Source organism: Oryctolagus cuniculus, chromosome 17 (assembly GCF_051225735.1).
Source record: "Oryctolagus cuniculus isolate XC-2025 breed Fujian yellow rabbit chromosome 17, ASM5122573v1, whole genome shotgun sequence".
Taxonomy (NCBI): domain Eukaryota; kingdom Metazoa; phylum Chordata; class Mammalia; order Lagomorpha; family Leporidae; genus Oryctolagus; species Oryctolagus cuniculus.
Genome location: NC_142883.1, coordinates 13,887,691 through 13,904,549, shown reverse-complemented (window position 1 = coordinate 13,904,549; position 16,859 = coordinate 13,887,691). Strand labels below are relative to the sequence as shown.

The window sequence follows — 16,859 nt, the reverse complement described above, 5'->3', positions numbered from 1 at the left end:
CAATAAATTCTTACAATTTTTTTTAAAAAGTTCTCAAGACATCATACCTAAAACAGTTGTGTGAAGGGCATTTCGCGTCGTTTTGAGGGTAGAACCGGAGGAACCGGGCGAGGCTTTCGGCCGCGGACGGAGCGGGGAGTAAAGCACCCTGCCGTCGGAATTTTTGGGTCTTTTTAATTGCGTCATAAGAGGCTGTAGAAGCTTCGGCGATGGTAACAAACGGTTTATGATGTCTGCTTCTCCCAACACGTTTTACAAATTTTTAATGTCAAAGAATTGCTAATCTTCACCCAGATTTGCCAGATGCTGACATTTTGCGATATTTACAGGGAAACACCCGTTTTTCTGTGCATGTGCGTGTATATTTGGAACCATTTGAAAGTTTCAAAAAGCATGTCCTACCCTAACATTTTAGAATGCGTCTCCCGGGGGAGAGAGCTTATCTTTCGTTGATACAATCACACAGCAGTCATCCAATTCAGGAAAACTGAACTCTCCTGGTATTACTTATCATATTCTGTGTTCAGCTTTGCCAGTTGTCCCAGGAACGGTCTATGTTGTATTTAATGCATTTCCAAATAAAATCTGCAGTTTTTGTCATGTTCTTTCTTTTTAACCAGTAAGGATGGTTGTTAGCATCAGGATTATGAGCCATTTGTTTTCTTTCTGCTATTCTTCTGTGTTCTAAAGGAAACTTGCATTGATCCTTTTACTATAAAATAATTTCAAACTGAACTTTGCCAATTCTTGCAGGAACCGACGCCTGCTCCCTTGTAGCACAGCAGCCAAGGGGCTCACAGGAGCTGCTCTTACTCCCACTCGGCGTATCCCCATGCCCCTCCGTGCAAGAATGTGGAAGGAATTCCTCCCGACCCAATCAGCGCAGGGCCTCCTCTTGGCTGCCGGGAATGGTTCGGGGCCGGCACATGACCTAAATTCATCCAGTTGGGAAGCCTATGCCTTTTGTTTAATTCTTGGAGGTGGGAAAGCAGCTCTGATCTGAATAGAAGGCTGGGAGTCCTGAGACTCTGAATAACCAAGTTGTAAAGAAGCTGAGCTCTGGGCAGCAGCCTGCCTCACCTCCGCAGGTACGCAGGACCCAATGCTGTTACTTCAGTTCCTTTCGCTTGAAAATACCGATTATGAGATAGGAATTTGATGCAGCACAGCGGAGTGCCGGGTTTGACTTCTGGATACGCCACTTCCGAACCAGCTTCTTGCTGATGTACACCATGGCAGGCAGAGGTGAAGGTTCAAGTACATTGCGCTGTCACACATGGCTTCAATTTGGCCCAGCCCTGGCTGTTAACTGGTGTTTGGGAAGTAAACCAGTGGTTGGAAGTGCTCTCTCACATTCTCTCTCTCTCTGTTCCTGACATTCAAACCCAGTGAAAATAAATCAATAAGCATATACTTTTAAAAACATTGAGCAGTCACTAGGCTAATCCTCTGCCTTGCGGCGCCGGCACACCAGGTTCTAGTCCCGGTCGGGGTGCCAGATTCTGTCCCGGTTGCCCCTCTTCCAGGCCAGCTCTCTGCTGTGGCCAGGGAGTGCAGTGGAGGATGGCCCAAGTGCTTGGGCCCTGCACCCCATGGGAGACCAGGAGAAGCACCTGGCTCCTGCCATCGGATCAGCGCGGTGCGCCGGTGGCAGCATGCCGGCTGCGGCGGCCATTGGAGGGTGAACCAACGGCAAAGGAAGACCTTTCTCTCTGTCTCTCTCTCTCACTGTCCACTCTGCCTGCCAAAAAAAAAAAAAAAAACAAAAAAACATTGAGCAGTATGTTCCCAGAAGATTCTAAGTGTTACACACACAGGGATGGAGTTAAGTGAGCGGGCACTTAGCCCAGTAGGCCAGCAGGTAGCACACAGGTGGCCCGCAGGGAAGGGCCGTTGTGGAGTGTCGCTCCAGGGCACCGGGTGAACTGGGAAAGCCCCTAAGCTAAGGGCTGTGCAGCCTTCTCAGCTCCGCCCAGAAATGCAGATTACCCGGCTGGGAACACCTGTTGGACCACTGGGAAGCTCACCTGCAGTCGCAAGTCTGCTTCTTGGACTGTCACCTTCATGCAGCAGTACTCGACCTCTGGCTGTCTGCCTGCCCAAGCAGGTCAACACACCTACCTGGGCTCCCTCTCACGGGCTGTTCTGGTGGGTTCTTTTGCAGATACCTGGGAGATAGCAGGGGATGGCACAGGTAGTTGAGTTCCTGCCACCCATGAGGGAGGCCTGGTTTGAGTTCCCACCTCAGCCAGCCCCAGCCTTGCAGCAGGAATGAGCCAGCAGACGAGAGCTTTCTCTGTCTCTCTACCTCTCAAGTAACAAATAATATGTTTTAAATAAAATGGGATTAGAAGGTGTTTGTTGTTGTTGTTTAAGATTTATTTATTTATTTGAAAGGCAGAGTTATACAGAGAGAGGAGAGGCAGAGAGAGAGAGAGAGAGGTCTTTCATCCACTGGTTCACTCCCCAATTGGTCACCCCACGCGGGTGCAGGGGCCCAAGGACCTGGGCCATCTTCCACTGCTTTCCCAGGCCATAGCAGAGAGCTGGATCAGAAGTGGAGCTGCGGGGACTTGAACCAGCACCCATATGGGATACTGGCTCTGCAGACAGTGGCTTTACCCGCTACGCCACAGCACAGCCCCAGAAGGTGTTTATTTTCATGCAAGAAAGTTCATGCTTGTTTTTTTTTTTAAATTATTTGCACTGTTCATGAAGTTTTTGAAGACCTCTCGTACGCATGTGGGTGATGGACACGAACGTTCATTCCATAACGTTCACAGTGTCTTGCAGAGTGTTGCAGACTCACCTCATCATCCCCCACCCATTCACAAGGTCAACCACATAGCCACCAGCCATCCAGGGCCTACCCTGGCCACTCCTGCTGCCCACATCCTGTAGGTGGGGCTCCACTGTTTCTCTCCTGTTGCAGTCTCCCCACCCACCAATAAAATGGCAGCAGGCTCTCCAAGGCCCTCCCCTTTCACCTGTCCTTCCTTCTTTGTTTTTATTTTTATTTTTATGTTTATTTTTTTGACAGGCAGAGTTAGACAATGAGAGAGAGAGACAAAGAGAAAGGTCTTCCTTCCGTTGGTTCACTCCCCAAATGGCTGTCATGGCCGGCGTGCTGCAGATCCGAAGCCAGGAGCCAGGTGCTTCCTCCTGGTCTCCCACGCGGGTGCAGGGCCCAAGCACTTGGGCCATCCTCAACTGCCTTCCTGGGTCACAGCAGAGAGCTGGACTGGAAGAGGAGCAACCGGGATGTCCTTCCTTCTAAACGGAAGAGTCACAGAGGGAGGGAGAGACCATCTGTCCAATAGCTCACTCCCCCAAAAGGCTGCCATGGCCAAGTCTGGGCCAGAAACCTGGGGCTCCACCTGGGGCTCCCATGTGGGCGGCATGGGCCCATGCATGCGGACCATCTTCCACTGTTTTCCCAGGACGCAAGCAGGGAGCTGGATCTGAAGTGCAGCAGCTGGATCTCGAACAGGCGCCGACAATGCTTGCCCTGAAGATTTTAATCTTGAGTAGAGACAGAGCAAGCAAGTGGTTGGAGCTGACAAAGCAACAGCCCCAAGAGGACAATGACCACTAGCTGATGAAGCTGAGCTCCTCTCCTTTTTCTAGGCCTTCTTGTCAGTTCTGTGAATTCTACAACATCCCTAAAATAAACCCCTTTCTGACTTAAGTCAGTGCGAACACAACCGTGTGTGTCCACCAAAACCCACATCCGCCTCCATTCGGAATGATTGTTGGTGTCCAGCCAGTGACTGCTTCCTCGTGTCCGTGGATACGGGCAGGATTTAGGGACAGCTCCAGTAAAAATGATGCGTTTTTCTTCTGTGTCGGCACTTAGGAAGTATGTGTGGCTTCTTTTTCCTGGCTTGCAGTAGACAAGCCTGGCCCCAGAGGGGACCTTATGGGGGAGATGGTGCAGCTGCAAGGCGGAAGGAGGGAAGGAGCCTGGGTACTTAGGTCACCTCCCAACCTGACCTCAGGTTTTTGTTTTTGTTTTTTTTTTTTTTTTTTTTTTGACAGGCAGAGTGGACAGTGAGAGAGAGAGAGACAGAGAGAAAGGTCTTCCTTTGCCATTGGTTCACCCTCCAATGGCCGCCGCGGCCGGCACACCGCGCTGATCCGATGGCACGAGCCAGGTGCTTCTCCTGGTCTCCCATGGGGTGCAGGGCCCAAGCACTTGGGCCATCCTCCACTGCACTCCCTGGCCACAGCAGAAAGCTGGCTTGGAAGAGGGGCTACCGGGACAGAATCTGGCACCCCGACCGGGACTAGAACCCGGTGTGCCAGCGCCGCAAGGCAGAGGATTAGCCTAGTGAGCCGTGGCGATGGCTAAAACTGACCTCCGCTTTTACATGAGCAAATATCTCTCGTGAAAAGCCACAGCAGGTTTGGGTGTATCTCTCTTGGCAGTTGGAATGACCCTAATTAAGTTGGCTTAGAACTGGCTTTTGGGGGCCAGTGCCATGGCACAGTAGGTTAATCCTTGACCTGCAGCGCTGGCATCCCATATGGCCACTGATTCGAGTCCCAGCTGCTCCTCTTCCCATCCAGCTCTCTGCTGTGGCCTGGAATAGCAGAAGATGGCCCAAGTCCTTGGGCCCCTGCACCCACATGGGAGACCTGGAAGAAGCTCCTGGCTCCTGGCTTCAGATCAGCTCAGCTCAGGCTATAGCGGCCATTTGGGTAGTGAACCAATGGATACAAGACCTTTCTCTCTGTTTCTCCCTCTCACTGTCTATAACTCCACCTCTCAAATTAAACAAAACAAAAAAAAAAAAAACTGGCTTCTGTTGTAGCAAATCATATCCCCCAAATGGAATGAAATATTGATACCTGAACTAAGGGACTGGCAGGGAAGCGAGGCATTTCTTTTCTTTTTCTTAAGATTTATTTATTTATTTGAAAGTCAGAGTTGCCCAGACAGAGGAGGAAAGGCAGAGAGAGAGAGAGGTCTTCCATCTGCTGGTTCACTCCCCAATCAGCCACAATGGCCAGAGCTGCGCTGATCCGAAGCCAGGAGCCAGGAGCTTCTAGGGCTCCCACGTGGGTGCAGGGGCCCAAAGACTTGGTCATCTTCTACTGCTTTCCCAGACCACAGCAGAGAGCTGGTTTGGAAATGGTGCAGCCGGGTCTTGAATCAGCACCCATATGGGATGCTGGCACTGCAGGTGGTGGCTTTACCTGCTATGCCACAGCGCCGGCCCCGAGGCATTTCAAATTGTTCAGGTGAGAGACTGGGAGGGAGCCAGCGCAGGGTTGATTGCATCAATATTCCGGTGCGGAAGAGGACAGTCCATCATCACCATGAGAAAGCAGCTCTGGAAGCCAGTGTTGTGATGCTGTGGGTTAAGCTGCTGCTTGGGACACCAGCCTCCCACCCATATCCGAGAGCCTGGTTTGAATCTGGCTCTACTTCCAATCCAGCTTCCTGCTAATGCACACCCTGGGAGTTAATAGGTGATGGGTCGCTGCCTTGGGTCTCTGCCGTCCATGTGGGAGGCCCAGATGGAGTTCCAGACTCCTGGCTTTAGCCTGGCCCAGCTCCGGCTGCCGTGGGCAACTGGGGGAGTGAACCAGAGGATGGAGGACCTCTGTCTGTCTCTTCCTTTCAAATAAAGGTGAAAAATAAATACACAAACTAAAGAAAAAGGAATCAGGCCCAGAAGTTTAGACTAACAGGGAACAGGTGCACTCCCTCTTCACTTGGAAGCAGGATAATAGATGGGAAGTCCGGAGCTGCTGGAGATATTCTGCCACTGGGAAGAAAGAATGTCTGAGAACGCAGCAGTAGGACAGAATCGAGAGAACCGGATCCTGGAGGTGCCTTTAAACCCTTGGCCAACACACACCTGCAGGCAGCCCGATTGGGTCTCCTAGTTACAGGAGTCCAGCTGGCTTTCTCTCTTCCACCATCCGCCTGGAGGTGAATATGACCAGTTAGCGTCACGGCCTTAGTCCGCGATCCTCTTAACCCACTTCTGCCTCCGCATCCGTCAGTGCATCTGTGAACGCGATGAACAGCGTCTCAGATCTCACGAAAAGCATGTCCTGGCCGCCTCAGGGGTCACGGGCCACACGTTTACAAAATAGCAGAAGTGACGTACCCCACACTCCAAGGGTGCGAACGATGCAAACAGAATGCTCAAGGCTGACTCCCACGGGCAGCATTACGCTATCTCAATTTTTCCGTTTGGTTTACCCATATGTCATACAAATCTGCAAACAGTAGGTATTACACGTCTAAGACGGTAAGAAAACTGTCTTTAAAAACCCTAGGTGCCGAATCTTTGCTCGCCACAGCGTCAAGACACTGCAGGGGACCACAAAGTGTCTCTTCACCCAAGGTCTTCAGGGGTAACAAGCACTGTTCTGTATTTAGGGACCTTGGTTAGCCTCGTGGGAGGGGGCTGCACAGATTCGAGCCCACCCTGGAATCCGACCACCGTCCCCCACGGTAAAGCACGAGGGTGTTGAATAAACGCGGGGCGCCCGGGCGGGCGGGCGGGGAGACGAGGCGGGGGCTGGGGCGGCGGGACCGCGCCATCCGCGAGGGTCCCCCGAGGACGCCGCCCGGGCGCCCACAGCAGCTGAGAACGGAGGGTAGGGCAGGCGTTGGAATTCTGCTTCAACAGGTGGGCCTAACGGGTAGCCGAGGTTGGAAACCTCCAGCAAAGAATGCAGCGGACGGCGGACCCAACAGACGGAGCCCGCTCCTTCGCCACGCAGTCCCCGCGGGACGCGGAGGGTCATGCGCAGGCGCACTGGCGGCTGGGCCGCTCGCTCCGGAACGACTGCGCAGGCGCCGTCGGAGCCCCCGGGGAGTAGTTCGGCCCTGGCGCGCAGGCGCGCAGTGTGGCCGCTGGGGACGCCTTCAGAACCGTCCGCCGCCCAACGCGAGACCACAGTGCAAGGGGGCGGGGGCGCGATGATGCCATCACGTAAGGAGACGGTGTGAGAACCCGGATCCTGTGGTGACCCAGTGGCCTAATGGATAAGGCATCAGCCTCCGGAGCTGGGGATTGTGGGTTCGAGTCCCATCTGGGTCGCACGAAATTCAGTTTTTGTGCGGGAAAAGGCGACGAATGGAGCTCGAGGACAGGTTCTGAGATAGGTACTTCACTCCTCTACTTTGATCTCGAGGCCAATTGTATTACAAATTAAGAGATGTTTACACGTGGTGCTTGGAAACACCATTAATGAGGGCTTGCACCTGGACCCTAGGATTATTCCCCGAGAGGATCCTTGGCTTTTTACAGAAGAAAACTTTCCCTCAGCCTCCTTGATGTGTAATTGACCAAAATCGTGTGTATGTAAGGAAGAGTATTTACTCTGGCTTAACTTATATCGAGTTTTAAAATTTTTGCGCATTTATTTTTCCTTCCCAATAGTCTTTTTTGTATTTTTTTAAAGGGAACAATAAAGCCGTAGGAAACCCAAATCGATGACTGGACACATAACGTGGACTCTTTCTCTAGCTGTTTAGGCTGGGCGTGGCCAGCAGAGTTCTGGCCTCATCCTTATCCCAAGGGACCCGGGAGCAGAGCCTCCCCCACCCCCGCCCCGCCCCGTGCTGGGCCCCAGACTGCAGCACCAAGGAGCTGTGCTGTTAGGACGAGCAGCTGTGGCTTCCTTTAGGGGTGAGGGTGAGGGGCTGTGTGTGATCGGCACATCAGTGAAGTGGGAAGAAATACAACCACAGTTGCAGCTTTTCAGGGGCCTCCGTGTGCTAGCCCGACAAGTTCCAGCCCTGCCTGGGAGCCTGCGCACGAGGAGTAACCCTGAGCAGTGCCCTCAAGGCCGCATGACATCCTGGATGTGAGGGTGGCCGTGGAATCAGGACACGGTTGTTCCACACTGTCTCAGGCTGTCCCAGGTTGTCCCGGGCTGTCCCGGGCTGTCCCAGGCTGCTCCGGGCTGTCCCAGGTGCCGGCTATGTGTCAGTGCTGAGAAGGGCACGGTGGTGTATGATGTTAGCACCAGGGCAAGGCGGGCTGCGGGTTTACACAAACTCTGCGGGCTGTCTTTGCACTTTTTCTGCCCTTATTTCAAAATTTTTTTTTTATTTATTTTTTTTTATTTTATTTTATTTATTTATTTTTTTTTTTTGACAGGCAGAGTGGACAGTGAGAGAGAGACAGAGAGAAAGGTCTTCCTTTGCCGTTGGTTCACCCTCCAATGGCCGCCGCTGCAGCCGGCGCACCGCGCTGATCCTATGGCAGGAGCCAGGATCCAGGTGCTTTTCCTGGTCTCCCATGGGGTGCAGGGCCCAAGCACCTGGGCCATCCTCCACTGCACTCCCTGGCCATAGCAGAGAGCTCGCCTGGAAGAGGGGCAACCGGGACAGAATCCGGCGCCCTGACCGGGACTAGAACCCGGTGTGCCGGCGCCGCAAGGTGGAGGATTAGCCTATTGAGCCACGGCGCCGGCCCTTATTTCAAAATTTTAAAAAATGTATTTTTAAAAAGAGCAACTAAACTGCCAATGAGAATTTTAACTCACATCCTCATCCCCACCCCCCTCGTAAGAGCAGAGCGGAACTTTTAGATCAGAAAGGACTTTTGGGTCAGGAAGACGAGGGGGTCATTTGCAGCTCCATCTCTGGGGTCTCTGCATGCAGTTGGCGCTCAGAAAGCGTGATGTGCATGACGTAGGCAGAGGACGGAAGGCGACCGTGCAGCCCTGGTCCCCTGCGTGCAAACTGTGGCTCTCATATTCCAGAAGCCAGGGTCTGAGAACAGGGCACCCAAACCCAACCTGGGTTTTCCCTGGAGGCACAGACCTCCTCCCTGCCCACCTGACTTCCCCTCAGCTCTCCCCTTCACCCTCCTCATGCACCATGGCTCATTCAGCTGAAGTCAGCAAACATTGAGTGCCGACTGAATACCCAGATTCAGACACACACCCCAGAGCAAACTGCCCATTTCCCCCTTCCCACCACCTCCCACCTCTGCCCCACACGTCCGTCTCCTGCCTCAGAGGAAGAGCTGTCCCTCGTCCAGCCCCGGCCACCCCTCTGTCTGCCTTGTGCTGAGCCTCGCTGCTCAGAAGTTGCCGGGCACTTGGTGAAGGCTCAGAAGATGCGCACGCATCCCTTCCCCCTCTTGCCTCTGCCATCCGTGTGCCCTCTCTGGCCTTTCCGTGAGCTCCGAGCGTTCCACAGCTTCTCCGCTCCCAGGAAGCTCTTCCCTGCCACCTGGTGCCTTGGTGCCCCCTTCGGAGCAGCCAGGCTGTCCTGGGCTGTTCCAGGCTGTCACGGGCTGTCACGGGCTGTTCTAGGCTGTTCCAGGCTGTTCCACACTGTCTCAGGCTGTCCCAGGCTGTTCCAGGCTGTCCCGGGTTGTCCTGGGCTGTTTCAGGCTGTCCCAGGCTGTCCTGGGGTTGTTCCAGGCTGTTCCAGGCTGTCCCAGGCCGTTCCAGGCTGTCCCGGGTTGTCCCGGGCCGTCTCAGGCTGTCCCAGGCTGTCCCGGGGTTGTTCCAGGCTGTCCCAGGCTGTCCTGGGCTGACCTGGGCTGTCCCAGGTTGTTCTAGGCTGTTCCGGGCTATTCCAGGCTGTCCCAGACTGTTCCAGGCTGTCCTGGGCTGTCCCAGGCTGTCCCAGGCTGTCCTGGGCTGTTCCAGGCTGTTCTACGCTGTCTCAGGCTGTCCTGGGCTGTCCCGGGCTGTTCCACGCTGTCTCAGGCTGTCCTGGGCTGACCTGGGCTGACCTGGGCTGTCCTGGGCTGTCCCGGGCTGTTCCACGCTGTCTCAGGCTGTCCTGGGCTGACCTGGGCTGACCTGGGCTGTCCCAGGCTGTTCCGGGCTGTTCTACGCTGTCTCAGGTTGTGTCCGGGGCCTTCTGCACCTGCTCCCCTCACCATGCTGCCACCTGCCATGCTCCTCCTCTCCAGGGACCTCATGCTGGGCAAATGCAAGAAGCAGTGTCCAGCCTTTCTGTCCTGGTGCAGCTCTTCCTTCAAGAAACACAGCTCTCTTCCCCAGGCTGCTCCAAACAACTCCTCACTCTCCTTGACCTGCTCCTTTCTGTTGCCAGCCACGGACACCGACCATCTTAACTGGAGCAGAGCAAAGGTAAGTCCCTGTAAAGACAGGGGCACAGCCGCTCAGTGGATTGGGGCGGGGCTGGAGGACCGGGCTCAGGAGGCAGCAAGGATGGAGGACACACCCGAGGCTCCCCCAACCCGCCTCTGATGGTTCTCTTCGTCGTGGGGCCGTCTCCCATGGGGTGCAGGGCCCAAGTACTTGAGCCATCCTCCACTGCACTCCCTGGCCACAGCAGAGAGCTGGCCTGGAAGAGGGGCAACCGGGACAGAATCCGGCGCCCCAACCGGGATTAGAACCCTGTGTGCCGGCGCCGCAAGGCGGAGGATTAGCCTAGTGAGCCGCGGCGCCGGCCCACAGCCATGATTCTTTACAGATTCCCACTATAAGTGTTTATTTATTTTCATTTTATTTGCGTGTGTGTGTGTGTGTGTGTGTGAGAGAGAGAGAGAGAGAGAGAGAATGTGCTGGTTCATTCCCCAAATGCCCCCCAACAGCTGAAGCTGGGGGCCAGGATGAAACCAGCTGAGAACTCAGTGTTTCCCACGTGGGTGGCAGGGACCCAAGGACTTGAACCTTCGCCTGTGGCCTCTCAGGGTGCACCTTAGTAGCAAGGTGGAATTGAGAGTGGAGCCGGGACTCAAACCCAGGCATCCAACTTGCGGTATGGAATTCTTCCAGGCTGGCGTCACCCATCCCTAGACTCATGTTTTAATACGTAAAGTGTCTGCCTTTTGCCGTTAGTAACAGACAAAGGCATCACATCTTGGAATAAAGTTAACGGCTTCTGCCTAATAGCTGCATCTGAAGAAAGATAAAATTACAAGATACGTAACATTTTTCAAATTTGGTTCTAAATCAACATGAAGAATTGAAGATGCTCTGCTGTGGCAGCCATGCATTGTCTGTGTTTTGGGACTTCAAGGCCAGTGCACACACCCCCCCCCCCCCCCGTCCCTCCTGTTCCCCTCTACCCCCCTCCCCCGCCATTGGTCAAGGGCCACTTGTGCTCTGCAGGGGATCTTGCAACTGGGAGGAAGGCTCATTCCTGGCCCCTCATGGGGGAGGGCGGATGCTGCAGAGCCGACCCTAGGACAATGAAGGACCCAGCCCCCACCTGGCAACGTGAAGCAACTGTCAGCAGCGAGACGGGTGTGTTGATAATGGACCATGTCACACATTGCAGGCCCCACGTGTTGACCCAAATCTTTTTGTGTGTGTTTTAAAGATTTATTTACTTATTTGAAAGAGAGGCAGAGGGGGAGAGAGGGAGGGAGAGAGGGAGAGAGAGGTGTCTTCCATTCCACTGGTTCACTCCCTGGATGGCCGCAATGGCTGATCTGAAGCCAGGAGCCAGGAGCCAGGAGCTTCTTCCATGTCTCCCATGCAGGTGCAGGGGCCCAAGGACCTGGGCCATCTTCCATTGCTCTCCCAGGCCATAGCAGAGAGCTGGATCGGAAGAGGAGCAGCTGGGACTTGAACCAGCGCTCCTATGGGATGCTGGCACTGCAGGTGGTGGCTTTGCCCGCTTTGCCACAGTGCGAGCCCCACCCCAGCTTTTACAACTTCTGGGCCCCCAGACAGTCTGCAAAAGGAGAGAGGAAGTTAAGGGGCCTCCAAACAGACATCTGGGAGAGCTGAGTGTGAACCTGCCCACACTGAGCTAGGGCCTCATTCTGGAACCTGGCCATCGCCCAAGGAGGAAGGTTGGCCCATGAGGAGACCGGTGTTGCAGAGCCCTGGGTTCCCTGGAGACTGCGTCACGGTTATGCTGGGTGCCCGTCACTGACGGTACCTCCGATTAGTGCAGAAACCCACGTTCTCCCCAGGGAAGAGATACCTAGAATCAAAGACAGAACCCGTAGTAGGTGGATGAATATAGCAAAATTCAGCTACTCAATGTTTCTACATAAAATCCTCCTTTTCATTTTAGTTGAGCCAGGTAAAGAAATAGTAATCACTGGGGCTTGGGGCTGGCCTGTGACACTGGCTCCCCAGATGGTCACAATGCCCCAGGTTGAGCCGGGCCAAAGCCAGCAGCCAGGAGCTTCATCTGGGTCTCCCATGCAGGTGCAGGGGCCCAAGCACTTGGGCCATCCTCCACTGCTTTCCCAGGCACATTAGCAGGGAGCTGGACCAGAAGTTGAATAACTGGACACGAACCTGTACTACAACGTCAGCCCCACTACTTTACAGTTTTTAAAAAGATTTATTTATCGGAAAGGCAGAGTGACGGAGAGGCAGAGACAGATCTTCCATCTACTGGTTCACTCCCCAAACAGCTGCCATGGCTGCGGCTGGCCAGGTGGAAGCCAGGACCAGGAGCTCCTTCCGGTCTCTCACGGGTGGCAGGGGCCTAAGGGCTTGAGCCATCTTCTGCTGCTTTCCCAGGTACACTTGCAGGGAGCTGCGTTGGAAGCAGCTGCTTACCCCCACTGTAGCACAACAAGGCCCCTACTTGGGATTTTTTAAAAAGAATTCTTACCAACATATAACATCCACACAGAAAAGTCACATGTCACAGAGTGCAGTTAGCTAATGTCACAGACAGAACAGACTTGAATCGTGGGCCAGACCAAAGGACAGAGCCCCATGCTGGGTCCTCTCCCAATCACTTCCTCCTGCTAGGTGACTGACAGCCTTTCTTCTAAAGTCATTGAGTATTTGGCCGGTTTTTGTATTTATTTGACCACTTTGGAATTTTCATTTTTATTTTGTAAAGGCTTATGTATTTATTGAAAGGCAGAGTTACAAAGAAAGAAGAGAAAGAGATCTTCCACCCACTGGCTCACTCCCCGAATGGCCACAACAGCCGGGGCTGGGCCAGACCAGAGCCAGGAGCCGGGAGCTTCTTCCGGGCCTCCCCAGGGACGGCAGGGTCCAAGCACGCGGGCTGTCCTCTGCCGCTTTCCCAGGGGCATTAGCAGGGAGCTGGGTCTCGGAAGTGGAGCAGCCGGGACACCAACGGTCACCCATGTGGGCTGCTCTCTGCACCAAGGAGTTTCCATTTTTAAAGGTGTGACTAAATACAGATACTTGTATTGTATTCGTCCATATTTTCAAGACTTCTTTATTTTCAAGATTTATTTATTTTATTATTTGTCTTGGAAATCTCACAAAAGTAACAAGAGAGAAGCAGCACCGCAGATATCACCTTCAGTGAAACTGGAGACGTCGGAGCCTGGTAAATTGGGAGATCAGCGACCCCCAGGGAGGCGGGGGCGGGGGTGGGATTCGCAGGCTGCCCCTGCGGCGCAGCTCAGGGCCGACCAGCAGAGGGCGCCCCTCCAAGGTGAGGCGGGCCCCCGAGAAGGGGAGCACTGCTTAGTTCTAACGAACGGGCGGGGGGGAGGGGGCCGCGGACAGCGCCTGGTTCTCCCAGGGGAGGGGGGTACACACGTGTTCTGCATGTGGGTGTGCCTCCCCTCGCTGTTGGGCTCCCGCAGGTGCTGCTATCCCTGGACTTAGAAAATTCCAGAATGCGGAGGTCCAGGAGCCGGAGCCGAGGAGGGCGCCCCCTCCCGGTATTTGGTCTCAAGTCCCTGGAAGAGCTTTTTGCTGTGAGGCCTGCCTGGGGCTCCAGGGAGAAACAGTTAGAGCAGGAAACCCTGTCGTGTGTGTGGTCCCATCCAAGTGGAAGCTGAGGCTGGCCCTGACCATTCGAGGTCCCTCAAGCTGCTGCGTAGTAGGCAGAGAAGGGGGCTACTGGCCGAAGGTTTGTGTCCCCAGATTCATATGTGGGGCCTTTGGGAGCTGATTAGGTCTGGATGAGGTCCAGAGGGATTAGCGTCTGTCGGAGGAGGAGGGGGAGACACCAGAGCTCTCCTGTGTCCACCATGTGAGACCCCTGCAGGAAGGCAACCACCTGCAAACCCGGAAGAGATCTCTCACCAGAACCAGCCCTGCCGCCACCCCGATGTTGGACTTCCAAGTCCCGAGAGCTGTGAGGAACCCATGGCCATTGTTTGAGGTGTGGACACAGTCCTGGGCCCAGCCTGTGTATGGGATTCTTTGCTGCTCAGTGGAGGGAGGAGGCTGTGGCTGCAACCGAGTGATTCGCGGGGGTGTCATGGCAGACCCGGCCCCGAGACGTGGTGATGGGAAAACACCGCCACCCACCCGACACCGGATGACCAAGAATACAGGCCCTGTAGGAACACGGCTTTGGTATCCCAGCCCGATGGGGAATGCAGAAGAAGTCAGCCAGCCATCCTCTGCAAGGTGCCAGAGAGCAGGCTCAGAGGCAGATCATCCAGGATGCAACTGGTCCTCTGATACGGAATTCTGTATTGATTGAAATCAATAGGGGGCCAGTGTTGTGGCTTAGCGGGTAAAGCCACCACCTGCAGTGCTGGCATCGCATATGGGTCCCAGCTGCTCCACTTCCGATCCAGCTCTCTGCTATGGCCTGGGAAAGCAGTAGAAGATGGCCCAGTCCTTGGGCCCCTGCACTTGCATGGAAGACCTGGAAGAAGCTCCTGGCTTCGGATCAGTGCAGCTCTGGCCATTGTGGCCATCTGGGGAGTGAACCAACAGATGAAAGACCTCTCTCTCTCTCTCTCCCTCCCTCCCTCCCTCTCTGTAACTCTGCATTTCAAATAAAAATAAATCTTAAAAAAAGAAGAAATCAATAGGTAGATGTTGATGCATCATTAACTCTTCCTTTCAAATAAATTTTATTTTAAGATTTATTTATTTAAAAGAGAGAGAGAGAGAGAGCTTCCATCCTCTGGTTCACTCCCCAAATGGCTGCATCAGGAGCTTCATCTCCACCTCCCACAATGGTGCAGCTTGGCCATCTTCGGCTGCTTTCCCAGGCACATTAGCAGGGAGCCGGACCAGAAGTGGAATAGCCAAGACACAAACCTGCGCCCAGGTGGGGCTGGCCAGTGACTCGGGCGGCAGCCTGACCCCCGCCCACAGTGCCAGCCTCCTCTCCATTTTGCCTTTATAGTTGTAGCTGATTTATTTTCCTTGCTGGAGAGCAGGGCTGTGGTTCACGACTCTGCCCCTGCAAGATGTTTGGCCAGGTCTGGAGACAGCTTTGGCTGCCGCAGCTGGGCACAAGCAGCACTGTTGGTGTCTCCTGCGCTGAAGCCAGCAACACTCCTCAGCGCCCCACAATGCACAACAAAGAATTTTCTCACCCAAAATTTTCTCACAGTGCCCAGCATTTCAGGATGTCACAGTTTGTGGAAAATGGAATTAGAAGATAAATTTATTGTGGTGCAAAAAAAATGATGCCTAGTTTGTTCATAATATGCATTTTCATGAACTTTTAAAAATATTTATTTATTTGAAAGGCAGAGTTACAGAGAGATAGAGAGAAAGAGAGAGGACTTCCATCTGCTGGTTCACTCCCCAGATGGCTGCAATGGCTGGAGTTGCACTGATCTGAAGCCAGGAGCCAGGAGCTGCTTCTGGGTCTCCCACATGGGTGCAAGTGCCCCAAGGACTTGGGTCATCTACAGCTTTCCCAGGCTATAACAGAGAGCTGGATTGGAAGTGGAGCACCTGGGACTCGAACCAGTGCCCATATGGGATGCTGGCACTGCAGGTGGTAGCTTTACCTGCTATGCCACAGCGCCAGCCCCTTTCATGAACTTTTTTAAAAGAAGATTTATTTTTTGTTGATTTGAAAGAGTTACATAGGCCGGCGCCGTGGCTCAATAGGCTAATCCTCCGCCTTGCAGCGCTGGCACACAGGGTTCTAGTCCCGGTCGGGCCGCCGGATTCTGTCCTGGTTGCCCCTCTTCCAGGCCAGCTCTCTGCTGTGGCCAGGGAGTACAGTGGAGGATGTCCCAAGTACTTGGGCCGTGCACCCCATGGGAGACCAGGAGAAGCACCTGGCTCCTGCCATCGGATCAGCGCGGCATGCCGGCTGCAGCGGCCATTGGAGAGTGAACCAATGGCAAAAGGAAGACCTTTCTCTCTGTCTCTCTCTCTCACTGTCCACTCTGCCTGTCAAAAAAGAAAGAAAGAAAGAAAGAAAGAAAGAAAGAAAGAAAGAAAGAAAGAAAGAAAGAAAGAAAGAAAGAAAGAAAGTCAGAGTTACAGAAAAAGAGAGAGGGAGGGACACAGAGAGAGAGAGAGATCTTTAACCTGCTGGTTCACTCACCAAATGGCCATAACAGCCAGGGCTGGGCCAGGATGGAGCCAGGAGCTTCATCCAGGTTTCCCATGTGGGTGCAGGGCACCAAACACTTGGGTCATCTTCTACTGTCTTCCCAGCAGGGAGCTGGATGGGAAGTGGAGCAGCCAGGACATGAATTGGCACCCATATGGGATGCTGGCGTCACAGGAGGTGAATTTACCTGCTCCGCCACGACGCAGGCCCCCTTCTGAATACTTTAAGTCATTTCTAGATCACTTGTGATATATCATGTAAATGCCATGTAAATAGTTGTCGTACAGTATTACTTAAGGAATAATAATTTTTAAAAAACCTGTACATGTTCAGTACAGATGCAGTTTTTTCAAATATTTTTTTTATCTGCAGTTGGTTGAATTCATAGATGTGGAACTGGCAGATACTGGGGGCCACTGTCTCTGTGACTTATCCCCACAAACTTCACCTGGCCTCACCTCCAGTTAGCCAGGCCTTTCGCTCCAGCAGGTGCAACTTCATGTTACACACAACACGGTACATTGAATGTGACTTCCCAGAATAGTCTGCGAGCCACTTGAGGGGAGGAATCCGTGTATCCCAGGACCTAGCCCAGCGCCTGTGGGAGTCAATCTGTCTGTGAAAGTCGGAAGAAGTTGGGGACATCCCGGCTCCAAAATCAAGATGGTCTTGAAAG

General features: G+C 53.7%; 1 non-coding gene across 1 annotated transcript; it reads left to right on the top strand.

The window, feature by feature from the left end:
- Positions 1-6,991: 6,991 nt before the first annotated feature.
- On the top strand, positions 6,992-7,064 carry TRNAR-CCG (transfer RNA arginine (anticodon CCG)). Its single transcript has one exon. It is a non-coding gene; the product is annotated as a tRNA-Arg (tRNA).
- Positions 7,065-16,859: the final 9,795 nt, after the last annotated feature.